Raw genomic sequence first — 6,804 nt, forward strand, 5'->3', positions numbered from 1 at the left:
ATCCTCAGGCAGTTCAATGTCCAATTTTCTGAGGAACCTCCAGACTGATTTCCAGAATGGTTGTACCAGTCTGCAATCCCACCAACAATGGAGGAGTGTTCCTCTTTCTCCACATCCTCGCCAGCATTTGCTGTCACCTGAGTTTTTGATCTTAGCCATTCTCACTGGTGTGAGGTGAAATCTCAGGTTGTTTTGATTTGCATTTCTGATGACTAAAGATGTTGAACATTTTTTAGGTGTTTTCAGCCATTCGGCATTCCTCAGCTGTGAATTTTTGTTTAGCTCTGAACCCCATTTTTTAATAGGGTTATTTGTCTCCCTGCGGTCTAACTTCTTGAGTTCTTTGTATATTTTGGATATAAGCCCTCTATCAGTTGTAGGATTGGTAAAGATCTTTTTCCCAATCTGTTGGTTGTCGTTTTGTCCTAACCACAGTGTCCTTTGCCTTACAGAAGCTTTGCAGTTTTATGAGATCCCATTTGTCGATTCTTGATCTTAGAGCATAAGCCATTGGTGTTTTGTTCAGGAAATTTTTTCCAGTGCCCATGTGTTCCAGATGCTTCCCTAGTTTTTCTTCTATTAGTTTGAGTGTGTCTGGTTTGATGTGGAGGTCCTTGATCCACTTGGACTTAGGCTTTGTACAGGGTGATAAGCATGGATCGATCTGCATTCTTCTACATATTACCCTCCAGTTGAACCAGCACCATTTGCTGAAAATGCTATCTTTTTTCCATTGGATGGTTTTGGCTCCTTTGTCAAAAATCAAGTGCCCATAGGTGTGTGGGTTCATTTCTGGGTCTTCAATTCTGTTCCATTGGTCTATCTGTCTGTCTCTGTACCAATACATGCAGTTTTTTATCACTATTGCTCTGTAATACTGCTTGAGTTCAGGGATAGTGATTCCCTGAAGTCCTTTTTTTATTGTTGAGGATAGTTTTAGCTATCCTGGCTTTTTTTGTTATTCCAGATGAATTTGCAAATTGTTCTGTCTAACTCTTTGAAGAATTGGATTGGTATTTTGATGGGGATTGCATTGAATCTGTAGATTTTTTTGGTAAAATGGCCATTTTTACTATATTAATCCTGCCAATCCATGAGCATGGGAGATCTTTTCCATCTTCTGAGGTCTTTTCAATTTTTTTCTTCAGAGTCTTGAAGTTCTTATTGTACAGATCTTTTTTACTTGCTTGGTTAAAGTCACAATTGAGGTACTTTATATTATTTGGGTCTATTATGAAGGGTGTCATTTCCCCTAATTTCTTTCTCGGCTTGTTTCTCTTTTGTAGAGGAAGGCTACTGATTTATTTGAGTTAATTTTATACCCAGCCACTTTGCTGAAGTTGTTTATCAGCTTTAGTAGTTCTCTGGTGGAACTTTTGGGATCACTTAAATATACTATCATATCATCTGCAATAGTGATATTTTGACTTCTTCTTTTCCGATCTGTATCCCTGACCTCCTTTTGTTGTCTGATTGCTCTGGCTAGAACTTCAAGAACTATATTGAATAAGTAGGGAGAGAGAGTGGGCAGCCTTGTCTAGTCCCTGATTTTAGTGGGATTGCTTCAAGTTTCTCTCCATTTAGTTTAATGTTAGCAACTGGTTTGCTGTATATGGCTTTTACTATGTTTAGGTATGGGCCTTGAATTCCTATTCTTTCCAGGACTTTTTATCATGAAGGGTGTTGAATTTGTCAAATGCTTTCTCAGCATCTAATGAAATGATCATGTGGTTTTGTTCTTTCAGTTTGTTTATATAATGGATCACGTTGATGGTTTTCCAGATATTAAACCATCCCTGCATGCCTGGGATGAAGCCTACTTGATCATGGTGGATGATTGTTTTGATGTGCTCTTGGATTGGTTTACAGAATTTTGTTGAGTATTTTTGCGTCGTTGTTCATAAGGGAAATTGGTCTGAAGTTCTCTTTCTTTGTTGGGTCTTTGTGTGGTTTAGGTATAAGAGTAATTGTGGCTTCATAGAAGGAATTCGGTAGTGCTCCATCTGTTTCAATTTTGTGGAATAGTTTGGATAATATTGGTATGAGGTCTTCTATGAAGGTCTGATAGAATTCTGCACTAAACCTGTCTGGACCTGGACTCTTTCTGGTCGGGAGACCTTTAATGACTGCTTCTATTTCCTTAGGAGTTGTGGGGTTGTTTAACTGGTTTATCTGTTCCTGATTTAACTTTGGTACCTGGTATCTGTCTAGGAAATTGTCCATTTCCTGCAGATTTTCAAGTTTTGTTGAATATAGGCTTTTATAGTAAGATCTGATGATTTTTGAATTCCTCTGAATCTGTAGTTATGTCTCCCTTTTCATTTCTGATTTTGTTAATTTGGACACAATCTCTGTGTCCTCTCGTTAGTCTGGCTAGGGTTTATCTATCTTGTTGATTTTCTCAAAGAACCAACTTTTGGTTCTGTTGATTCTTTCTATGGTCCTTTTTTGTTTCTACTTGTTGATTTCAGCTCTGAGTTTGATTATTTCTGCCTTCTACTCCTCCTGTGTATTTTGCTTTTTTGTTCTAGAGCTTTAGGTGTGCTGTCGTTGCTGACATGTGCTCTTTCCTGTTTCTTTTCTGCAGGCACTCAGAGTTTTCCTTAGCACAGCTTTCAAGGGAAATACACGCAAGCACCAGGTGGCAGCAGGAACAGAAGTTGTGTTGTCCCATTTTTTAAACCATAATCAAAGTACAAAACTTGAACTGGAAAATAGAAAGAGATTGTACAATCTGAAAGCCTGCCTCCAGTGATAAACTTCCTCTATCCAGGAAGCACTTAGAGTTCTCTCAGTAGTCTAAGTAACAGTGTCCCAGATACTTGATGACTCTGGTTCCTACTTATGGTTCTATTGTTGACATCAAGAAACTACAGCTTTGCTTGAGGAAGTATGTCAGCAGGCTTTGTGTTCTTCAAAGTCTCTAAGAGTCAAGCTTGTTGTTCATGTCTTGCTTATGGTTAAAAACATGATATTTCCGGGCTTAGCTTGCTCCTTCTCTACCAAGCTTCCTGCATTCTATTATTATGCCTTTACCTTTTATGGACTCTTTATCCTTCTAGGTTCAAAGCTCAAATAAATTCTTCCCTTTCTTGGTAAATTGCATTTTTAGTAAATTTTGGTCTTCATTGCCACAGGAAAGTAACTAATATATTACTCAACTGGGGACCAAGTGTTAAACGCCTGTTTCATTGGGGAACATCTATCATTCAAAACCGTTAAGATCAGTTTTCCTAGTACCTATAGGCTCATGCTGTTGTAATGCAAAATCATGCTTAATACAAAAATTAAAGTCATCATAGTTTTTAACATTAATTTTTAATTCTTTTTTTAATTTTTCCAATACTCAAGAAAATTCCATTTTTGTAGGTAGACAGTTTTATTTCATTGTATGAATGATTAAACTGGCTGAGAGAAGAGGAACATTTTGTATTGAAATGAGGGTGGCCAATGCTAAGAGTTGCTGATGCTTATCTCTGTTCAGAGTTAACAGAGGTCCCTGGTTTTTCTAGGTATTGGACTCTTGTACAACAGGAGTATCCTATGCACATTGAAGGAGTGCTAAAATTAGAAGAGAAGAGAAAGTTTGAAAAATGTTTAGAAAGAACAGAAGATGCAACTAAGAAAGAAATAGTTTATTGAGGTAGTAAACCTTGAGCGCTACGGTTTGATTGTTTATTTGTTTTCTGTGGCACCAATAGCGTTTCATTTTGCCAATTTTCTTTCACTGTGTGGTAAAACATAGCGCTATGTGTCTGTAGAATAAAGGCTTGTTTGATCATGGAATGTTGGAAGATATAATTAGCTGCAACATTGCTAATGATGAACTGTTAAATATGGAAATGAACACAGACACATAAATAGACAAATCAGGCTGATATTTAATTGTATATATATATATATATATATATATATATATATATTATGTGTGTTATATACACACACATATTTTATACAAATATAAATACACTAATACATACTATAATACATACATATTAATATATATATATATATATATATATATATATATATGATAGAGTATAGAACTTAATTTGTCCATGCGCCTTTTAGCTCCTGGACATCTTTTTGTGTTTACCTTGAGTCAGCTTGCAAGTAATATGGGCATAAAACCATGCCAGCCTGTTGATAAGTTATATACTTATATCTCTAAATAGCATTTTTTTATTTAATTGACATTTTATTTATTTACATTTCAATGTTATCCCTTTCCAGGGTTTTCCTCTGCAAACCCCCCCCTATACCTATCCCCTCCTCACCATGCTTCTATATGAGGAAGCTTCCATCCATCCACCTGGATTCCTGCCTCACCGCCCTAGTACCTCTACATTTGGGCATCGCTCACAGGACAAAGGGCCTCCTCCCATTGATGCTAGATAGAAGTTCCCTTCAACTCCTTCTGCCCTTCTCCTAATTCTTCAATTAAAGTTCTGTGATCAGTCCGATGGTTGGCTTCAAGCTCGTATATATCAGTATTGGCCAGGATCTTGCAAGTACTTAGGAGAAAGTTGTATCAGTATCCTGTTGGCAAGCATGTCTTGCATCAGCATATGTCTGGATTTATGTCTGTATGGACATGAACTTGTGTGCCCTGATGGCCTATCCTGCCCTTGCTTCAGCTTCCTTGTCCCTGTATTTTTAGACATGGCAAGTCTGCTAAAGTTTTGGAGATGAGTAGGTATTCATCCCTAACCTCTCTGATTTGTCTCACTCAGTTTTCCCTCCCTCTGTGGGATATTTCAGCTAAGGTCATCCCCTATGGGGTTCTTGGAGGCTTGTTTTCCTGGCATTTGGGGATTTCTGGTTGCTACCCCGCTTCTATCCCCATTGCTATACACCTCTGTTCACTCTGTATCTGTATCTTTATATAAGCAACACCACAGGTTAATTTGCCTAGAAAATTTCCAGGACTTTCTTGAACTCCTTGCACTTCTGCATCCCTATGATCCCTGCTAAAAAGAATTGAATGAGATCAGTAGAGAAAACAGACTGCTGCCAGGGAGGAGGTAGAACATCTTTAGTGGTGCTGCAATTAAGAGACAATATATCAATCTCATATTCCTAGATGGTCTTATTGAGAGAATAATACATGCGAATTCAATTTCATTTTAATACATATGGTTTTGAAATATTTTCGTCCTGAATAGCCATTCTTGCCCAGGGGCTCTTTTTCTTCTTTTCCTTGGACAAGGCTTCACTATATTAGGCCACTGCTTGGACCCATTACAGGACAAATAAGAACACATCTTCCTCTTTCCAGGTCGGTAAGTATTCAGTTCCTAGAAGTAGTTTTAGACACCAATTAATTATTACTATCTTCCATTCAAGATATTATCCCATAGCCAGAGACTCCCATTCTTCCAAGTGGTAGTTAGTGTCCCCATAGATGTAGGCATTGCTTCTAGGTTGGGATAATGGATGAAGAGGTTCAGATCAAACTCCTCCAACCCTGCTACAACCCAAATGTGACTCTAAGAGGTTCTGTTCCTGTTCTTTCCTCTTCCTTCCTTCCTTCCTTCCTTCCTTCCTTCCTTCCTTCCTTCCTTCCCTTCCTTCCTTCCTTCCCTTCCTTTCTTTCCCTCCTTTCTTCCTTTTCCTTCCTCTATAAGAAAAACTCTTTATTTGTTACGATTCCTCAAGGAAAATCTCAAACCAAATCAAGGATATTGCTAAGAAGATGGATTACCTCCAGAAACTGACATCAGGGGCCCCACAACTCATTGAACGTGAGGCGCCTTATTCACTGCACCTTCTGCAACAGGTGGGAACAGATGCAGAGACCCATAGTAGAACATTACGTGGAGAGAGTATACATGGGATGTCACCACCTACCTCTTTTCCCTCCAAGCTCAGAGGGGAGGTGGACAGAATATAAGACACTCATAGTAGGGATTTGTCATTTAAACTATGATGGATGTTTAGCTTTGCTGGATATGTACTTGAAGACATACTTTGTTTCACACACAAAGTAGCATCTCTAGGGAAAAGGATAATCATAACAATTGTGGCTCATCTTCTAGGTCCAGGCCTCTTTAATATATTGTTATGCCATAGTACCTCTTTTCTTTCCACACTGTAAATTTTATACTTGTGCTCCACCCACTTTTGCATTTGTGTTGGATAATGTGCATTACTTTCAGCAATAACCATATCACAGACTCAACTTTACGCTCTTGAAATTTCTCCACGGATGTATTTTAGTTATTACTTTTAAATTTAGCCTCAGATAAAGTTCTTATTTTATGGAGAAATGTCAGATTTTGCCATAATATCACAAGAATGGCTATAAATTACTAATATATGTTCTTCTTAAAAACCTCCTGAGTTAGGCCTCCACAGTCCATATATTCTTTCCCAGCACTATTGGTCTTCAATGCTTATACTTAGATTTATCCCCAACTCTGCTTACAACATTTTACTGCTTTTCCATTCCAACGTTTGAATCTCTTCACCATCCTCCAAAACATCGTAGCTGTGGTTCTTCACAGCAGCCAGCGCCCTCTCTGTTGTAAATTTATGCATTTTGCCATTTTTCTTGCGCTGTTATAAAACACTGCTAAGGAAACTTTTGAAGTAACACTTGATTTTTTGTTTATTGGTCCATCGTGGGTGGTGGGGATGGAAAAAAAAAAAAAGAGGAATGTTTGAGGAACAGGAAAAAGAGAGATAAAATATATTACCCCAAAAAAGAAACGAGAGAGAGAGAGAGAGAGAGAGAGGGAGAGAGAGAGAGAGAGAGAGAGAGAGAGAGAGAGAGAGAGAGAGAGAGAGAGAGAGAGAGAACAT

The sequence above is a fragment of the Rattus rattus genome, chromosome 11 (assembly GCF_011064425.1).
Source record: "Rattus rattus isolate New Zealand chromosome 11, Rrattus_CSIRO_v1, whole genome shotgun sequence".
Classification (NCBI taxonomy): Eukaryota; Metazoa; Chordata; class Mammalia; order Rodentia; family Muridae; genus Rattus; species Rattus rattus.